The 21,570-nt window shown below is 43.2% G+C and overlaps 1 protein-coding gene and 1 pseudogene across 9 annotated transcripts in view; one reads left to right on the top strand and one right to left on the bottom strand.

Annotated features, from left to right (window-relative positions):
• GBF1 (golgi brefeldin A resistant guanine nucleotide exchange factor 1) overlaps positions 1–21,570 on the top strand; it is a 183,975-nt gene that overhangs the window by 33,463 nt on the left and 128,942 nt on the right. The window lies entirely within an intron of this gene.
• LOC103120477 (large ribosomal subunit protein uL18-like) lies at positions 1,869–16,028 on the bottom strand (annotated as a pseudogene).

Here is a 21,570-nt window from a genome sequence, read left to right as displayed (position 1 = left end):
TTCTCCTCCTCCTCCTCCTCCTCCTCTTCTCCTTGTTCTCTCTCTCTCTTTTTTTTTTCTTCTGGTGCCAGGGCCACACAAATTCCTAATATCACTGTTTCTAGATTAATTTTTTTTCTTTCTGTTTCAGATAGACAGAGAGAAAGCTCATTCCACCATCTGTGGAGTTTCCCTTGATGTTATGGTACCTCTATGTGGTGTCAGGGTTTGAATCCAGGGTTTTACACATGGTCAGGAGCACACCTTGCCTGGTGAGCTGTATTTCCTAGTCCCTTGCCACTTTTTCTTATGCCTACTCTTTCCATTGTTAATATACAAGTAAAAAAGCAAACAGATTATTTATATGCATTTATTTGACTTTCTCATGTAAAGCTGCTCTGACCAAACTTAGATATTCCCAAAGATATTGGTGGTTTGCAGAGAGTAACTGAGGAGTAGGCTATTTTTTTTTCTCCTTTTGTCGCCTTTGTTGTTTATCGTTGTGGTTATTATTATTATTATTGTTGTTGTTATTGTTGTCATTATTGGATAGAACAGAGAGAAATGGAGAAAGGAGGGGAAGACAGAGAGGGGGAGAGAAAGACACCTGCAGACCTGGTTCACCGCTCACGAAGTGACCCCCCTGCAGGTGGGGAACCTGGGGCTCAAACCGGGGTTCCTACTCCGGTCCCTGTACTTTGTGCCATGTGCACCCAATCTGCTGTGGCTATTTCTTTACTGAGCTTACCTGGGCAACAAGAGACAGCATGCTTGATTTTAGAGGGAGAAGAAGGTGTCTAGAGAAAGTGGGTATATCAGGAGTTTATTTAAATACAGTTTATCCTGGACAAACACACCTGTAGGGCACTGTCTCAAGCCTTGTGAATTTAGAGCCTGCATTGGGAGGTTTGAATCCCTGTAACCTCCAGAGGTTTGCTGAGAACATTTAAACAGTCTGGAAGCCAACTTGGAAGAAACTATGACGTAACAATTGTCTGGCCTCAGCCTCTTAGAAATAACCTTCTAGGTAGAAGCAGTGCCATTTGTAGATAACCTCATCTCAAAGTTTAATTTGTTTCAACTGCATGATTGGGAAGTGGGGTGGGGGGAAAAGGCTTCAGTGGTCACTGAACATTAGGGAAAATGTTGAGTAAAGATTATTTGAAAAGCAACTTTGTGGTGGTAAGGGAGGTGACTCAGCAATTAGTGTACCTGTTTTGCTTGTGAGGTCCTGGGTTCTAGCCCCAGCACTGCAGGTAGCCAGGTGGTGTTCTGGTCTTATAAAAATAAATACATAGGAGAACAGTAGAGCACACACTTTACCAAGCAGAGAGAGCTGGGTTCTAGCTCCCGGCCACCACGTGGGATCATTTATACAGGAGAAGCTTTGTGAGTGGTAGAGCAGTGCTTTGTGTCTCTCCTTCTTTCTCTTTCTCCTTCTTAATCTCTCACTCTCTATTAAAAAAAAAAGGGGTGGGAGTGGTGGAACCATGTAGGCACAGAATCCCAGTGATAACACTGGTGATAATACTTATATACATACATATATGTACATACATAATGTACATGTAATGTATATATGTCTTTAAAAATTACTAGAGTTGAGCCAACATGAAAACTCATCTAAGCAGTGTTTCTGCTTTGTCTCATGTATGAACCAGGTTAGAGCCTGGCCCCCACTGAACTGAGAGGAATTTTGGTACTATATATATATAGTATAGAGGAATTTTGGTACTATATATATATATATATATATATATATATAATTTTTTTCCCCTCTCTCACTCTGTGTGTGTGTGTGTGTGTATATGTCTGTTTTTGTCTCTCTCTGAAAAAGTTAACTTGGAACAGTGAAGCCTTGGGTACAAAAAATAATTCTATAATTATCTTTCATACTGATGGAATGCATACTTTTTTTTTTTTAGCTTCATCAATAAGTTTATTATTGTCTTTATCTGGAAAGTATCCGTAAAAAATCATTTTAGCTTTCGGCATCCTGTTCCTGAGCTCTGATGAAGCTTACCTTCTTCTGAGTGATTCTATCTTTTGTCTAGGCAAGAGCCATTTTGAGATGGCTCCACCTCTTCTTTTTAATTACCTTCTTAGGCTTCTTCTTATATACTGGATGCTTTCGTATAACAGTGTGAGCCCTCTTGTACACTTTCTCCATCATGTCTGGAGTCACACTGTTCTTGATATATATATAGAATTGTTTCTTGCTCTTAGATCCAATGTTCTAGCCACTGTACCACCTAGAGCGAGAATTGTTTCTTATAAGCATCTTCATTTTCTTCTGTTAGGTAACACATATAGCCTGCAGTGTTCTTACCTATGATGTACTCCCTTTGTACCTCTGCATTGAACTCCTTACTTTATGAATCATATCCAGGGGATTGTTTGGTGCTGTAAAGTATAGCCCAACATCCATCCACAGCTCCCTTTAGCCCTCCCCCCATTTTTTAAAAATTTCCTGTTGTTGTTCTGACAAATTCTGCATCTAAATAGCAGGTGAAGGCACCAGACTGACCATTAATACTTTCCACATTGTATTCATCTGCAGTCACCTCCATTTGGCTTTTATAGACTTTGTCCATGCCAACCCTGTTGAGAAGCCTGTGGGCCAGCTGCAGACCAGTACAATATGTGGCAGCATAATTTGTCAGGCCAAGCTTCACACCATACTTTGAAAATTTGTGGGCATAAGCTACACAAACATTCATATCTCCTTCTATATAGATGTAAGCATTTGTCTGACAAATGATATCTCTGTTGGTTACATGAGCTATGATCCTGTATTTGAGTGTGATGTATTTATTTTTATCCTGGATTACCTAGAGCATAGTGGTCAGTTTTACTGTCTCACTGTCTTCTAAATTTCACTTGGCATTTCTTGAAGTAGGCTTTGTTTTTGACAACTTTAAATCCTATTCTGCAAAACAGAGACCCACTTCACCACAGATTTGCAGACCCAGTGGCACTTGGGGGTGAGAATGGACCATACTTTCATTTTTTATAGGGCTCTATAGTTTGGGAAGTGATTGAGTAAGCAATATATCATTATTAATCAGCATGAGAAGGTTGGATGAGTTATTAGCTTTGTCCCACTTGGAAATGAGCTTGTGAATTGTTGAAGGCCTAAGAGAGAACCAGGTGTGATAACATTTGGCAGAAAAATTCATGTAATGGGCTGAGTGTTGAAAAAAGTAAGATTGAGTGTTGTTGAGGCGGTCTGGTGTCGGGCTGCACCGCGGAGAAGAGAGCGGACGTCCAGAGCAAAGGGGTACACAGATCTTTATTATAGGATGGGGGGGGGGAGGTTTGGTTCAGACCACGTGGAGCCAGCCAGCAATGGCCGACCACGGGGGGGGGGGGGAGAGCAGGGAGCGAGACCTCAGAGAGGGAGAGCCGAGAGCCCAGAGAGAGAGCGGGGAGGGGTGAGGGGGCTTTTTATTGGGCGACAACCAGGGGTGACGTGTAGGGCCAGGATTGGTTGAAAGGGGGCACTCTAGGATTTAGCGGGGCATAGAAAAACCTGGGGGCGGAGCCAGGATTGGTTGAAAGGGGGCACTCTAGGATTTAGCGGAGCATAGAAAAACCTGGGGGCGGAGACTGCATCAGAATAAGTCCTCAGCAACATCTCCTCCTATCCCTTTATATCTAAATGGACACAGTAAAGAAAAATGGAGCAGGCTTAAATGTTTTAGAGGAATGCCATGCTCGGGTGGGAAGATGTAGGACTTTCTGTGGAGGGGGGAAGGCTTAAATGGCTGCCAACCTTGTGAGATTTATGCGTCCTCCTGTGCTCAACCCCTCTTTAGAGAGAGAGACTTACCTGGAGAGACTCATCTCATAGGTTTAAGCGCAGCCTGCTCAACCATCTCTTCACAATATCTCTACATCTTTTCTATCTTTCTACCTAGTAATAGCATAAGATGTACAAAGTCTATAAAAGACTATCATGGGGCAGAAACCTTTTGGGCATAAGCCTAAATGACATAACAAAATAGGAAGAGATAAGTAGGGGAGAAGTAAAAGCCAGTGTGGTGTGAAGGGAAGGATTGGTGTGTAAAGGAGCATTCCCTGTTTGGGTGGGGAAAGGGGCAAGGGTACATAATGAGGGGGAGGCGGGAGGCATGACCCACCAAACATAGGGGATATTTGGCATTGTATAGTCCTCAAGGCAACAGTCTGTAAAGTCTATGAATTACTCAGGATCAGTCTATGAAAAACCAGCAACGTGAAGGGAAGGAAGCTGCTGTAAAATTGTCTAAAGTGTCCAAAGGGTATACCAGCAAGTCCGATAGAAGTCTCAGTCCAAAGTAGGCGACTAGGGGGAGAAATGGCAGGGGATGAAATGCTGCATGAGGAAGGTCAGCCTCTGGAATTCTGCTTTTCTGTAGATTGTGAGCTGGAACCGCCAAAACGTGACAGGTCAAAGCAAAAGCAGAAAAGGCAGACAGGCAGTAAAAAGGTTCTGTCCTTGGAGTCTGCGAATCAGATTCTTCAGATCGCGTTGAGTGACATCTAGGGTTTCGGGGGGTGTGCCACGGTAGTCGTGCCATCTAGTGAGTGACGTCAGGGTGTGCAGGGGTTCAGATGGTTTTTCCGGGATTCCTGTGAAAGAAACACAAACAATCTGCTTCTCGTGGTTAGCAGGGCATCTGATTTGAATGCTTTATAGAAGAAGAGGTTTGGTGCCTTGACCAACTGAGTATTGGGGGATGTATCTTTCCTATTCATTTATGATTATATTTTATATTATTTGTCATGGTAGTCATCTGGAAGGTCCTGGGTGATTCATGGGGAAAAAGACCTTATCTTTTAACAAAGACTCTAAGGTGTAGGGAAGCGGGAACTATCTTATCCCTTTTTTTTTTTTTTTTTTGTATCTTGTATCTTGCCTTTTGTTGCCCTAGTTGTTCTTGTTGTAATTATATTGTTGTTATTGCTGATATTGTGGTTGTTGGATAGAACAGAGAGAAATGGAGAGAGGAGGGAAAGACAGAGGGAGATAAAGATACCTGTAGACCTGCTTCACCGCCTGTGAAGTGATTCCCCTGCAGGTGAGGAGCCGGGGGCTCAAACTGGGATCCTCAAGCCAGTTCTTGCTAAACCCGCTGCGCCACCACCCGATTCCCAGGAACTATCTTTTAACATAAACTCTATGGCCATGCCAATAGCAACCTTGAGGGCACATGTGGCTCCCCACATGTCCCCCTGTCTTATATCATGTTTTGATGTTTGGCGGACTTTGTTTTGTGGCAGGGTGGACTGTGCCTGTCTTAGGTTGGGGATCAGCCTTCCGTCTTACCCGTCATTGGAACACCTGGTCATTTTTGCCCAGTAGTACCAGATGCCCTGTCTTAGGTTGACTGGATAGCGCTAGTTTCCTCTTACCCATCATTGGCTAGCCAGCCCTCTACATGGTGGACGTTCTGATGGAGGGGGGCAAATCCTCCACAGCAACTCAATATTCTGCCATGTCCAGCCTATGATAGTGACTTTGTATAGGTTGCATCTTTATGGCATCAATCTGTTGCTGCAAAAGGCCATGAGCTTGTTAAGAATTATAGGACTGTGGTCCGGGAGGTGATGCAGTGACTAAAGCCTTGGACTCTTAAGCATGAGGTCCTGAGTTCGATCCCTGGCAGCACATGTACCAGAGTGAGTCTGGTTCTTTCTCTCTTTCTCATTAATAAATAAATTTAAAATGTTGAAAAAAAAAAAGAATTATAGGACCTACTGTGAGCAGAAGAAGTAAAACAAGCTAGGGTCCCACAACTAAGGGTATACAGGTAAGGAAGGGGGAATGTATCCATTGATATGAAGAGGTAGGAGCATATCTCAAGTCTAAGGGAAGCAGTCAGTGAATGTGATGTCCAGGGGAACAGCCATTTGTCTTTGGGGGTAGTAAAGGATGTCCGTGGCATGGGTGATGTTATAAAGAGAAACATCTTTAAATTGTTGGCTGACAAAGGCAGGCCTATGGTGGCAAGACAAGATACACCAGTTAAGTTTACAAGAATATGTGAATGTTGCTAATTCACATAGGTTGGATATGGAGGAACTTCTTACAGTTTAATACCTTACCGTATGAACAGATGATTCCTCATATGAAGGCTTGATAGCTGTAATCACTTACTTGTGAAAAACAATAAAACTTGTAACAAGTTAGAGGTTTACTATAATTGACTTTGGACTATAAGCAGACTCAGGTTACTTAGAGAGTTAATGCATGTTAGTAACAATGGTTTTAACATTTAGAGTACTTCTGAGCAGATGGGTCATACAAAAAATTTTTGGTCATTCAGCACACTCACTCACAAAACACAACTGGCCATTCATAACATAAGACATTCAGGGAAGGGGTAGGAGAGAGGGCTCTGTGAGCCAACTTTTGTAGGTTCTGCCATGCCATATTATGGATCTTGGGATGTATCCTGCATCTGGTCCTCTTGTGTTATTTCTTGTTCTTCAGGAATAACAGCGCCATCCTGCGGGTATTGTCGGACATGGCGGGCAGGAACCCAGACAGGTTTAGAGAAATTTTGAGGGAAAATGCATGCGAAACCCCTTCCCATGGTCAATAATGGGTCAGGCCCTTTCCAAACTTTATCGAGTGGGTCTCTCCATTTGACCTTAATAGATGGGAGGGTAGATGGTGTTTGCCAGTGAAGAATAATAGGGGGTAAGGCTGAGTTATTGTAAATATTAAAGAGATTTAACATAGTTAAGGCTTTTGCTAGCTGGATATTTGGGGGATATGTTCCTCCTTTATCTTTATTTAGTTGAGCCTTCAGAGTTTGATGGGCCCTCTCGACAATGCCTTGTCCCTGTGGATTGTAGGGAATGCCCGTGGTATGAGTAATATTCCAGAGGGAACGAAAATCTTTAAATTGTTTACTTGTAAACATAGGTGCATTGTCTGTTTTCAAAAATAATGGGACCCCCATAACGGCAAAACAAGAGAGCATATGGCTTACAAGCTTTTTAGCACTTTCTCCTGTCTGAGCTGTAGCCCACATAAATTTAGAAAAGGTATCAATTGAGACAAACACATATTTTTGTTTGCCAAAGTTTGGTATGTGGGTGACATCAATTTGCCAAATAGCATTAGCTTTTAAACCTCGGGGATTAACCCCAAGGGTCTGGATAGCAGGTGTCTTTATGAGACTTGCACAAGAAGAGCATGTAGCGAGGATATGTTTTAACTGTGATATAGGAACATCAGGGAATCGAGCTTGAAGGCCTTTAAGATTAACATGGGTTAGAGAGTGAAAATTAGCAGGATCAGAGACAGAGACTGGGAAAGTTCCTGTGGAGGCAAGGCGGTCAACTGCGGCATTCCCTTCGGACAGGGAACCAGGAAGAGGGCTGTGGGAGCGAAGGTGTTGAATATACAGTGGTTGGGTTCGAGAACAGAGCATAGAGGCGATTTGAATCAAGAGAGGGGAAAGTGGGTTGTCATCAATTTTCACATACGAACGAGCAAGCCATGGAAGTAAGTTAACAGTATACACACTGTCAGAAAAAAAGGTTGAAGGATTCTGGTACAGCTTTTAGTGCAAGAAAAACAGCATAAAGTTCTTTGTACTGAGGGGAATTATCAGGAAGCTCAGTAAAGAGAGGTTTAGGAGATTGTTTGTCTGGGTAATATATAAGGGCAGCAGCTCCCCTTTTTCCGCCATCAGTAAAGATTGTAGGAGCAGAGGGAATGGGATCCCGAGAGAAAAGTTTAGGTGCTAGTAGAGGCAGAAGAGGTAAAGAAGCTATCAATTTATTAGAAGGAAAATGGTTATCTATTTGTCCTGGAAACCCCACGAAGCTTATGGCAAAGCGGGAATGATGGCGTATAAGCCACTCTGTATCTGTGAGAGAAAAGGGCAGAATGATTAAATCCGGTTCTTTCCCTAAGACCTGCACAGACCTATTTCTCCCTTGGCGAACCATGAATGCTAACGCATCTATCTCAGTGAGGAGTCTTGGAGCTCCTCCTACTGGCGTGTGAAGCCATTCGAGAACCCCATGGTCTTGCCACAGTGCCCCTACTACTGTGGGGGTGGAGTTGAAGATTAGAAGGTTTACCGGAGAGGAGGGGGAGAATCGAACAAGGTGCATGTCCTGGAGGGCCTGGTTAACCCTTTCCAGTGCCAAGGAGGCCTCAGGAGTTAACTTACATTTTGAAGAGGGCTGTTTGTTTCCTTTCAACAGGTCAAACAGTGGTTGGAGGCAGCTTGTGGGCAGATAGAGATACTGCCTAAGCCAATTTAAATTTCCTAGAAAACTTTGTAAAGAAGCAAGAGTAAGGTTAGAAGGGAAGGTAACATTAGGTTTTAAGGGACGAATTTGCGTTAGAGAAATCTCTGAACCTAGGAAGGATATTGGAGGGATTAGCTGTATCTTCTCAGGGGCTACATTAAGGCCGCTTTTCTTTAATGCAGGAATGAGAAAATCACGTAAGGCATAGAGATCTGTATCTGATTTTCCCCATATTAAAATATCATCTGTATAATGAAAAATATTAAGGCCCTTATGAATATATGGGACAAGGGCAGATTTAACAGCCTCCTGACAAATTGTAGGACTATTGGCCATACCCTGGGGCAGCACCACCCATTCAAATCTATCAGCGGGGCTGGCATTATTAATAGACGGAACAGAGAAGGCAAAACGTTTACAATCTCGCGGATGCAAGGGGATAGAGAAAAAACAATCTTGTATATCAATAGCTATGATTGGAATTCCCGTGGGAATTGCAGAAGCAAGAGGCAAACCCCTTTGGGGGGAGCCCCAGACCTGCATGGTTTTATTTACTGCATGGAGATCTTGAAGGAGGCGCCATTTTCCCGAGCGCTTTTTAATCACAAAGACAGGAGTATTCCATGGGCTTCGAGAATGACGAATGTGTCCCAAGGACAACTGCTCTCGGACGAGCTCTTTTAAAATTTTTAGCTTATCCCTAGGTAAAGGCCACTGTTCCACCCAGACAGGCTCATTAGAAAGCCAGCTTAAGCGGGGTGTTTGGCTACGAACAGTGGCATTTAGTATTGGGGGTGCTGAATAGACCTGGTATCGCGGGAATGAGTTTTACGCTCTGCAGAGGCGTCTGTGGATATCCTAACATTAAGACATTCCAGAAGATCCCTGCCCAGTAAGTTGGTGCTAATATTAGCTACCAAAGGGCGGAAGTGTCCAGTAGAACCTTCTGGGTCTTCCCACATAAGCGAGTCTCGTGTGTAAAATGCTCTCGTCATCCCTCCTATTCCATGTAAACTGGGTCCAGGGATGAGTTCCCAATCTTGGGGAACCTCTTCTTGCCTTAAAATCGTCTTTGCTGCCCCCGTGTCAATCAAAAATTTAAAAGGAATGTTGCCTATCTTTACTGTCATAGAAGGGTGACCTTGTTCTAAAACAGGAGTGGTCCACAAAATCTCAGGCCCCGAATTTGTACTATTCAGGGGCGAACCATCTTTATGAAATTGGGACCAACAATCTCTCTTCCAATGAAACCCCTTACGACATTTTGGACAAACAGTACGTGGTCTCTGGCTCCCTGACTGAAAGCGGGGTTGCTCTGGCTGGAGGCATGGTTTCCCTGACTGGAGGCGTGGTCGCAACTTATCAGGACATTGGTTACGCCAATGTCCTTGGCGACCACACTGAAAGCAGGCCCTGTTTTGCTTACGTGGGGCAACTGCATAGACCTGTGTCGTAGCGGGTGTCCCATAATTGCCTGATGTAAGTTCCTGTGTCGCTAGAATCCAATTATCTGGGTGTAGGTGTTTAAGATTAAGGCATACCTGACGGAATTGTGGTGTCATGCCTTCCCAGACAATAGAGCGCAGGAGTAGTGTGCGGACGTCAGGATTATAAACCTTTCTCTCTAAGCTTCTCTTCACCCTTGAGATGAAGCTCGCCAATGACTCATCAGAGCCTTGGTGAAAAGAGTTAATGGGAGCTGATGGATCTACATCAGGTGTGGTCACCCTTTCCCATGCTTGTGTTGCACAGATGCGTACCTGTTCAAAATAACCAGTTGGAAACCTGGCTTCTGCCTGCTGAGCTCCAGATTCATAAGCTCCTGCTCCAAACAAAGCATCAGAATTCCATTCTATCTGTTTGTTACTATTTTCCTGCGATTGCCTAGAGCACTCATCGCGGAAACATGCCTGCCACTGAAGATAGAGTGGGTCTGGGAGTGCAGCACGAGCCAGTTCTTTCCAGTCTTGTGGTGTATTTAAATGCTGGTAAAAGCTTCTCAAAATGGACTTGGTCCATGGAGAGTGCATACCATCCTCCCTGACTGCTTGCCTGAGCGTTCCAAGTTATTTCGAGGAATATGGCTGCCACGGCTGAGGGTTTTGTTTAGAAGGGGCCAAGTTTACTGGGAATGTGTGGATTTGGTCTGATGGCACGGGAGAGGGAGCTACAGAAGTGGAAAGTTCAGTAGAAACTGCTGTAGTGGCTGCAGGGGAGACTAAACGCATATCTACGGGGACGGAGCTCCCGGGGTGGACTGCACATGGTTTAAAATCCTTAAGTGCTGAAAAAATATCCTTTAGCTCTCGTATCTCAGTCACTAGGTCCCTTAATGGTGACGTATCAGCAGGGGGCGGGGTCAGGGACGAGGAAGCCTCAGGCGGAGCTGAAACCGCGGCAGCAGGGGCCGGGGGCGGGGTCAGGAAAACGGAAGCTGCAGGCAGAGCTGAAACCGGAACGGCAGGGGGAGGGGCTAGAGAACCGGAAGCCTCAGGGGAAGCAGGGGGCGGGGCCAGAGAAGCAGAAGGAACTGAACACGTGTCTGCCACAGAAGGGACTGAACACTTGCCTGCAGAAGGAGCCGAACACGTGTCTGTGGGGACAGCTGGGGGAGGGGTCAAAGGAGCAGCAAAACACGTGTCTTCAGGGGCAGTGGGGGGAGGGGTCGTGGAAGCGGAAGCTGCCACAGGAGAAACCGAACACGTGTCCCCGGAGGCAGTGGTTTGGGGGCTGACTGCAGATTGCTTAGGGTGTTTAAGTCCTAAGCAAATATCCTTTAACTCCTGTATCTCAGCCTCAAGGTCACTTAACCTTTTGGCAGGAGGCCTTGTATATATCCTGAAAATAGTAAATATAGCCATGAGAACCCATGGTGTAGCAAAAATTAAAGTGTCTCTGAGATCGAAAGCCTGTCCCAGGAGAGAAGGATAGAATGTCTGGGACACCTCCTCATAAAACGGAAAAAATCCCATGGTGGAGGGAAACGCGGGGCCACAGAAGCGGGCGGATGCCACTTACCTGTGTCTGGGCGGTTTCGGAGACCTCAGGCCGGGCGTGGTGTGGGTACGGAACACGATGTGAGGCGGTCTGGTGTCGGGCTGCACCGCGGAGAAGAGAGCGGACGTCCAGAGCAAAGGGGTACACAGATCTTTATTATAGGATGGGGGGAGGAGGTTTGGTTCAGACCACGTGGAGCCAGCCAGCAATGGCTGACCCGGGGGGGGGGGGGGGGGGAGCAGGGAGCGAGACCTCAGAGAGGGAGAGCCGAGAGCCCAGAGAGAGAGCGGGGAGGGGTGAGGGGGCTTTTTATTGGGCGACAACCAGGGGTGACGTGTAGGGCCAGGATTGGTTGAAAGGGGGCACTCTAGGATTTAGCGGGGCATAGAAAAACCTGGGGGCGGAGCCAGGATTGGTTGAAAGGGGGCACTCTAGGATTTAGCGGAGCATAGAAAAACCTGGGGGCGGAGACTGCATCAGAATAAGTCCTCAGCAACAATTGAGCATGTTTAAGTATCTATTTCCTGTGTCTTTTTTGACTTTCTTGTTCTATAATAAAATATAAGACTATATTATCTTGGGGATCATTGAGCAACAAGTCAAACTAATTTTGGCACCTTAGAAGCTTGGTATTTTTAGTGGCTTCAAACTGAATAATTCAGCACTTGGAGAAAATAGAGGTATTGTGAAGTGTGTGTGTGTGTGTGTGTGTGTGTGTGTGTGTGTGTGTGTGTGTGTGTGATTGCCAGAGTTTCACAGCTTTGGGCTTATTCACCCCATCCACACCCCCACCCCACAGCTAAAGACAGAGACAGAGAAAAAGAGAGAGAGACACTAGCACGAAAGCTTCTTCCAGTATGGTAGGTCCCAGGTTTGTTCAGGCCTGGCAGGACAGGCTCAGTATCTGAATGGGCCTAATTCTAAGTTTTTCTAACCCAGTACTATGCTTCTTTTTTCTCCAGAGGATGTTATCAAAATAAGGTGACTTCAAAAAAATTACGTTCTGACAGCTTTATTTTGCCATTTCTTTTTTCTGGGGCCTTCCCCAAATGAATCCTCTTCATTTCTAAATCAAGATGTGCTTCCAAACACTTGTTTTGTTTGTCCTTGAGATCAGAAAATAAAGACTTTGTTTTTTGTTATTACATTTGATTGGAGAAATAATAGTTTACAGATCTCCCATCTCCTCACAGTAGGTGCCTATGCACCACTCCTGGCACCTATCCAAGTCTTTCTCTGTCATTGTGCTCTGGGTACCCTCCTCCCACCCTTTGACTCCCACTCTCGTCTCACCCTCTTCCAAAATCCTTTACTTTAGTGCAATACACCAGGGATGAAGACTCTGAGAAGTAGCTCTGTATAATTTGACTTCTTATGGGTTCAACTTTCCCTTTGTCTCTCCCTAATATTCAAATACTCATAGCCATCAGAATTAATCTGCTGGCACATTTTTTACTACATATGCCTGAAAGGGAGCTCTTTAAAAAAAACAAAACAAAAAACGATATTTTTAATAGTTTGGCTTTCAAAGTCACCCAATTTCTTTCCAGTAGAGGTTAAAGGACAGTATGGTCTGTGGTGGGTGTCAAAAATACTCAGATTGGGGAGTCGGGCAGTAGTGCAGCAGGTTAAGCACAGGTGGTGCCAAGCGCAAGGACCTGCAATAAGGATCCTGGTTCAAGCCCCGGCTCCCCACCTAATGGGGAGTCTCTTCACAGATGGTGAAGCAGGTCTCCAGGTGTCTTTCTCTCCTCCTCTCTCCATTTCTCTCTGTCCTATCCAACAGTAATGACAACAATAACAACAACGACAACAATAAACAACAAGGGCAACTAAAGGGAATAAATAAATATTTAAAAAAAATTTAAATAAAATTTTTTAAAAACCCTCAGATTGCTCTTGTCCTCTTTTGTAGAGCCACCTCATGAAACCTGGAATTTCTCTTTGGGTATGTGCCCAACTTGCCATGATAGCAGTCAGATGAATAAAAAGAGGGAAAGCCAGCTGCTGCTTTGTTTGTAATAAGGAGTAAGGCGGAATCCCGTTTTTCCCCCATCCACTCAAACTCAGTGCAAGTGCCAAGAGAAGTTCAAAAGAAGCCAAAATGTTTGAAATGTTGTGTGTAGTTTTGTATTATTATTTTACAACAATGTTATGGGAGACAGACACACACTCCAGAGCACCATTGTGACTTATGCAATGTGGATGATCAAACCTGGGACCTCCCACATGCAGGTCCTGTACTCTACCTGCCAAGTTACATCTGTAGCCTATGTTTTAATCTTTATTTTATTTAAAAAAATTTATATATTTTCCCTTTTGTTGCCCTTGTTTTATTATTGTAGTTATTATTGTTGTTGTTATTGATGTCATCATTGTTGGATGGGACAGAGAGAAATGGAGAGAGGAGGGGAAGACAGAGAGGGGGAGAGAAAGACAGACACCTGCAGACCTGCTTCACTGCCTGTGAAGCGACTCCCCTGCAGGTGGGGAGTCTGGGGCTGGAACTGCCCGTCCTTGCGCTTTGCTCCATGTGCGCTTAACCTGCTACACTACTGCCCGACTTCCTAATATTTATTTTTTTACGAGTGGTATAAAGAGACTGTAAGCCTCAGCTCCAGCAATGTGGACTTCTACACACCTTGTCCCTGGTGCTCTCATATGTACTAAGTATTGAACTCAGGACCTCATGCATGCAACTCCTGTGCTCTACCATTAGCTGCTTATCCAAAGCTGCACTGTAGTTTTGATTAGGAGAAATAATGAGGAGTTATTTGTCTTCTCTAATTAATTCTCTATGCTCATAGATATGCAATTAATCACCTCAATTTCTTAAAGTGATAGGGCCTGAGAAATAGCTCACTTGGGTAATGAGCTGCTTGGCCATGTGTGCAACAGAGGTTCAAATCTGGCTACCACTGCCCTGAAGGAAGCTTGAATGCTGTGGTCTCTTTTAGTTTCTCTGTCTCTCTAAGTTCTTTTTTTTATTATTTTATTTTATTTTATTTTATTTTTTATTTAAGAAAGGATTAATTAACAAAACCATAGGGTAGGAGGGGTACAACTCCACACAATTCCCACCACCTAATCTCCGTATCCCACCCCCTCCCCTGATAGCTTTCCCATTCTCTATCCCTCTGGGAGCATGGACCCAGGGTCATTGTGGGTTGCAGAAGGTTGAAGGTCTGGCTTCTGTAATTGCTTCCCCACTGAACATGGGTGTTGACTGGTCAGTCCATACTCCCAGTCTGCCTCTCTCTTTCCCTAGTAGGGTGTGTCTCTGGGGAAGGAGAGCTCCAGGACATATTGGTGGGGTCTTCAGTCTAGGGAAGCCTGGCTGGCATCCTGATGACATCTGGAACCTGGTGACTGAAAAGAGTTAACATACGAAGCCAAACAAATTGTTGAGCAATAAGTTCTTTTTTTCGAAAGTGATATTGGATATGCTTGTGGAAAGCATGAGTTTTATTCTCCTAGTACCCATTAAATGTTTAAGCTGGGAATAAAGCAAAATGAAGATAAAGTCATTTCACTTCAGATTAACTCATTAAGAAAGAGTGGGAGAGATAATATATATAATGGTTATGCAAAAAGATTCTGGTGCCTGAAGTTCCAAGATCCTAGGTTCAGTCCCCTGCACAAGTCAGAGCTGATCAGAGCTCTGGTTTAAAAAAAAAAAAGATGAGAGCAGTTTTTTGTTTATTTTGTTTTGTTACTTTTTTTCTGAAAATTAGGAGATAAAGATGTTCTTCATCAGTCTTGAGATCTTTGTTCCTTTACTTTGTTCTTTGGAAATCCCAAAGAACTGAGATGGACAAGCACTCCTGACTGCCTGTTGGCGGGTTTCTCATTGCATGCCTCTTCTGTTACCACTGTTACCAGTGTAGACTTGAGTTGTGAAGGGCTGGCACATGTGCACACATCGCAACTGACCTTCCCTTGTTCCACGCTTATTGAGCAATTACTTGCCTTTTTGTGGAACTCACATTATTGCCTCAGTGTGAAGTCAGGACTTGCAGGAAGTAGCCTGATAGACTGTACATCAGAGGGCAATACATTGGCATTTGATTTGGTAGAAAAGCAGGGCCAGATGTACTATGGGAGCTGGTGCTTTTCTGCAGTCAGCCATGCAGCTCGCTTCCAGGTGTCTTGGAAAGAAGCTTGGGAATTGAAGGCTGAGGGTAGTTGGGGACATTTGTTGGGGAGAAAAAGGATCCAGAGAACTTCAGTGTTATCTGTGATGGGTCTGAATTGGGAAAGAAAAAGCCCTAAAAGTCGAGAGACAGATGAGACTTCCTAGCATTGGTAAAGAATCTCTCCACAGATTATCCCTCCTTTTCATGGAAAATGAGTCATTAATTGGCAGAAAAACTTAAAACTTGGAAATCATTTGTTTAGGAAGACCTGTTTATTAATGGGGGGGGAGAAAGAAGCAACCGAGGATTAGTCTGGCGCTTACAGTACCAGGGATCAACTCAGGATCTCATGTTTGCAATTATTTCTTTCTTTATTTACTTTTATTTTTGGTTGGGATTAATGGTTTACAGTAAATACAGTTGTTGTTACATGTGTATCGACACATATCAAAATGCTCTCACTCTCCAGCCTAGATCCTACTCCACCATCATACACCAGGGCAGAGCCTCCTTCCCAGAGTCCTTTACTTTGGTGCAGTAAACCAAATGTGCTCTTTTATTATGCTACCTCTTAGGCCATAAAATCTTGAAGATTCTTGATAAGGAGTTACAGAGTAAGAAGGTCTCATCTATGTGAACGTTTTCATGAACGTTCATTATTCTCTATGGACAAATGACAGGTTTGAGAGAGATAGCTCACTCAATGGAGTACACACCTTGAAGATCATGAGGCTCTGGGTTTGAGCCCTGACACCACATGGTAGCACCATGCGTAGCACTGAGGGAGCTCCATGGATAGTAGAACAGAACTGAGATGTTTCTTTTCTTTCTGTCTGTTTCTCCCTCCTCATTCTCCCTCGAAAGAGTTAAAAGTTAGGGAGTCAGGCAGTAGCACAGTGGGTTAAGCGCAAGTGGCGCAAAGCACAAGAACCAGCATAAGGATCCTGGTTCGAGGCCCTGGCTCCCCACCTGCAGGGGAGTTGCTTCACAAGTGGTGAAGCAGGTCAGCAGGTGTCTATCTTTCTTTCCCCCTCTGTCTTCCCCTCCTCTCTCAATTTCTCTCTGTCCTATCCAACAACAACAACATCAATCATAACTACAACAATAAAACAACAAGAGCAACAAAAGGGAATAAATAATAGATAAAAAATATTTAAAAAAAAAGAGAGTTAAAAGTTGACTCACTCAGTAGAGCACATATATATGAGAACCCATGTATGAGGACTCATGTTCAAGCCCTCAGTCCCCACCTACAGGGGGAAAACTTCATGAATGGTGATGCAGTGCTACAGGTTTCTTCTTAATTTCTCCCTGTTTCTATAGGAGAGGAAAAAAAAAAAAAGGAAAAAATGACTGCTGAGAGTGATGGATTCATCTACAGGCACCAAGTGCCATTGATTACCCTGGTGGCAACTTAAAAAAAAAATTGCTCAGCTCTGTCTTATGGTGGTATGAGTCTCCAGAGCCCCAACTTTGTGATTTTTTTTTTTAATTCTGAAAATTATTCCTTGCCAAGATTATTTATTTCACTGCAGGTTGTAGAATAATGCAGATGATCTCATTCTTTTATTTGTTCATTTATTAGGTAGTACTCTGCATTCTCTATAAAGAACTGTTTTCCTTAATCAGTTAGATGAACCACAGTTTCTCCTAAAAAGGCAGGGAAAATGTCTAATTCTTTTCCTTTCATCAACAGTTTATAGAATTATGAGTTATTTTTAATAATGACCAGTAGTAGTAACAAAGGAGAGATTCCCTCTTTTTTTTTTTTTTAAAGTATTTTATTTATTTTATTTTTGAGAGAGATGCAGAGAGAAAGACACAGAGAGAAATACCAGAGCACTGCACAGTTCTGGCTTATGGTGGTGTGTGTGTGGGGGGTTGAACCTGGGACTTGGGGCCTCAGGCATGAGAGTCTTTTTGAATAACCATTATGCTATCTACCCCCGCCCCGAGATTCCCTCTTTTACCTTTTGAATCATCAGGCGATTAGAAAAGTTATAAGGCTTTTTTTTTCCCATAGGACATAGAAAAATACATTGTGACTTTTTCTACAACCCAATATTATTTATTCAGCATTTTACAATTAATTGCATTATTCTTGATGTGCAAATTGTTTAGTATTTAGCCAGTGAGAGTCCCATCTGATTGGCTTCTTTTATATGACCCTTTGAGTACTTCCTTGTTTTTGTTTGTTTGTTTGTTTGTTTTTGATAAAACAATGGGCACTAGAGAGAGAGAGAGAAATAGATTATAAAGTATTAGTACATCACATAAAATATAGATACAGGGGGCCGGCTGGTGGCGCATTTGGTTGTGTGCACATGTTACAAAGTGCAAGGACCTGGGTTAAAGCCCCAGGCCCCCCACCTGAAGGGGAAAGCTTCACAAGTGGTGAAGCAATGTTGTGTCTCTCCATCTCTCTTCCTCTCTGTTACCCCCTTCCCTCTCAATTTCTGGCTGTATCTGTCCAATAAATGAATAAACATAATTTTTAAAGTCTTTAAAAATATATATATAGAGAGAGACAGACACATATTGTTTTGGAAAGCTGATTTTCTTTCTGTAGATTGTTTTACTTTTCTCCTTTTTTTTTTTTTCCCTAACAGAGCTCTGCCTAGTTCTTGCTTAAAGTAGTGTGTGGGATTGACCCTGGGACCACAGAGCCTCAGGCATGAGAGTTTTTGCATAACCTTGATGCTATCTCCCATGCTCTCTTTCTGTAAGTTGTTAGAAAAAGTTTTAAAAAACTGATAGAGCCTGTTATTTTCTTCTATTCCAGCACTGGCTTGAATTAGTCTCTGCATTATTATTTCTTGGGCAAGGGGTTGAAGAGGGTATTGAGTCAGGGTACCTATTCTCCCCTATTCTTGGCGTCTGTGAAGAGCACTGAGGTGCCTTGACCTTCAGGAACTTGTGGACACCTTTGTGTTTCCTCTCTGTCAACTTAGGTTTCAATATAATTGTTCTGCCAACCACTTTATTTATATTCTTGCTCATTTACTTATAGGCCTGTTAGATATTGCTCTTTTTTCCAGCATTATATAAATAGCATCATGATTTGATGCATATATATTGAAAAATGATTTCTTTTTTCTTTTTTTACCAGTTCTAGCTTATGGTGGTATGGGGGATTGAACCTGGGACTTTAGAGCCTCAGGCCTTTACATAACCATTATATTACCTACCCCTTATCCCATCCATTACTTTTCATAGTTAATAGTTTGTGTGTGTGTGTGCGCGCGCGCGCGATGAGAGAACATTTAAGATCCACTCTTTACCAGCTATCAGGCTTATCATGAGGTATTATAGTCACCAGTGCTATATTATAACTGAATTACACTCTAGAATTTACTGATTTTTCTTTTCTTTTTTCTTTTTGGTCTTTGCCTGGGCTTTACTGCTTGCTCTAAGCCAACTTTTTTCAGAGAGTAAGAAGTAGAGACAGAGGGGGAAGGACACCACAGCACCAGTGTGTTGGTGGGCCAGGCTCAACCCAGGTTGTGCACATGGCAAACAGGTACACTATCCTTTGCCAGCCCATCTCATTTCCTTTATTCCTCAGTTGCTTGGGAACTACCATTCTATCCTCTGCTCTTATGAATTTGACTTTTTAAAGTTTTTACATATAAATGATATCATATAATATCTTTTTCTCTCTGACTTATTTCAGTTAGCATAATGCAAGTCTATTCATCTTGCTATTAAGAGTAGGATTTCTGCCTCCCCCAGTCCTCCTTCCTTTATGACTGAACAATTCTATTTTATGGTTATTTCCCTCTGGATGGCTCATCTATTCTGAAAGTAGACTAATTTGAACCCATTTGAGTCATAATAGTCCTAGAGAATGTTAAAGGAAGTATTCTTCTTCAAAGAAATAAGAATTATGGCTATAACTATGACTGAATAGTCACTTTCACCTTGTACCTTATCCTCCTTTAAAAAAGATCTATTTATTTATTATTGGATAGAGACAGAGAAATTGAGAGGAAAGGGAGAGGTAGAGAGGGAGAGCTGTCAGGCAGTAACTGACTGCTTAGAAGTTTCATTAGTTATGTCAGGGCTTTGGATGTCTTAGGATTTGATTAGTCTGTTTAAAATATTTTATTTCTTATTGGATAGAGACAGAAATTGAGAGGAAAGGAAAAGATAGGGAAGGAGACCGAGAAACACCTGCAGCCCTGCTTCACCACTTGTGAAGCTTTCTCTCTGCAGGTGGGAACCAGGGGCTTGAACCTGAGTCCTTGCCCACTGTAATGTGAGTGCTTAACCAGGTGTGCCACTGCCTGTCCCCTTAGTCTGTTTACATTCATGTTTGATTAAGCAATGTGTGCATCTCAGATGAACTGACTAAAATTGTACCATATGATAAGGTATCAGTGGCTAATTGCCTTTTTATTAAAACATTTACTATTTATTAGTTTGATAGGACAAAGAGAAATGGAGAGGGAAGGGGAGATAGAAAGAGAGACACCTGCATCACTGTTTTATGGTTTGTGACTATTCCAACCTGGAGGTGGGGATGAGGGTGTATGTGACTTGAACTGGGGTCTTTCCGCATGGTAATGTGTGCTTTCAATCTGGTGCGTTTGGCCCCTGGCTAATGCATTTTTTAAAATTTATTTATAAAAAAGAGACATTAACAAAACCATAGGATAAGAGGGGTACAATTCCACACAATTCCCACCACCAGATCTCCATATCCCATTCCCTCCCCTGATAGCTTTCCTATTCTTTATCCCTCTGGGAATATGGACCCAAGGTCATTGTGGGATGCAGAAGGTGGAAGGTCTGGCTTCTGTAATTGCTTCCCCACTGAACATGGGGATTGACAGGTCGATCCATACTCCCAGCCTGCCTCTCTCTTTCCCTAGTAGGGTGAGACTCTGGGGAAGGAGAGCTCCAGGACATATTGGTGGGGTTGTCTGTCCAGGGAAGTCTGGTCAACATCATGCTGGCATCTGGAACCTGGTGGCTGAAAAGAGAGTTAACATACAAAGCCAAACAAATTGTTGACCAATCATAGACCTAAGGGCTGGAATAGTGCAGATGAAGTGTTGGGGGGGGGGGGTCCTCCATTTTGTAGATAGTTAGTAGGCATATTTTAGTTATATTCCAAAGGGCCTGTAGCTATACTAGTTTTTTTTTTTTTTTTCCTGAGCCTGAAATCTGATATGCATGTGGATCCAAGTTATTGTCTGGGGAGATGATGGTTGTCTGGGGAGATGATGGGATTTCGTGCTTGTGTGGTTCCACTATTCCCAGTGAATTTTCTTTTTTCTTTTCTTTAATTTTCTTTATTAGTGATATAAAAGTCTTGTGTTCTAGCTGCTGAACCACCTCCCAGGCACCCCATTTTGTGTGTGTGTGTGTCTGTGTGTGTGTGTGTCTGTGTGTCCAAAGGCTGGTGACACTGGCATAGGCCCCTGGCTTCCTTTAGCACCATAAGAGAAGTTCTTGTGAACAGACAAAATAGTGCACCTTGATAACTCATCTGCTTTGCCATACATGAGACCCAGGTTCATGTCTGGCCCCCACTACATTAGAAGAAGCCTCGGTGCTGTGGTCTCTTTCACTCTTTCTCTGTCTCTGTCTAAAAAAGCCTAGATGAGTGAAGCCCCAGCAATAGTACCAACCAACATTTTCCCCACAATGTTTGTCTAACTGGTCAGAACATAGAAGTTAGACAAACATTGTGGGAAAAAGTTGGGTTGTCAGAAAAGTCTTGATGTATTTTTCTATGTTTTTCTGTGCAGAAATGTGTCATGACATCAGTAGTTCAAGGGTTTTTGTTGCAGGAATTACAGTATAGCTCATGAACCCTCCCAAGTGAGCTGAAGATTAGCATCTTAATCAGTCACGTTTCAGAGGCTTTAAGTACTTATTCTGTTCTTTGTAAAAAAGAAATGAGAGGTGACTGCATTTGCTAGAACTGTTTGGTATTTAGAGAATGGGAGAAATTGCCAGGACCCTAAGTGGTTCTAGATAGGCTACTTTATCCCAAAAGTCAATAAAATTCATTTGTGTGCAACTAATAATGGAGGCAGAGTAGGAAATAATTTGTCTTGCTAATTAATATTCCTCCACTGAAATCTTCAGAGAGAAGAGAGAAACTGGACTCACTACTCTACTAGAGGTTGTTTTAATACTACTTAGAACGTGAGTTCATGTGGTCCGGGAGGTGGCGCAGTGATTAAGC

The sequence above is a fragment of the Erinaceus europaeus genome, chromosome 14 (genome assembly GCF_950295315.1).
Source record: "Erinaceus europaeus chromosome 14, mEriEur2.1, whole genome shotgun sequence".
NCBI classification, from domain to species: Eukaryota; Metazoa; Chordata; class Mammalia; order Eulipotyphla; family Erinaceidae; genus Erinaceus; species Erinaceus europaeus.
This window is presented reverse-complemented; position numbering and strand designations above follow the sequence as displayed.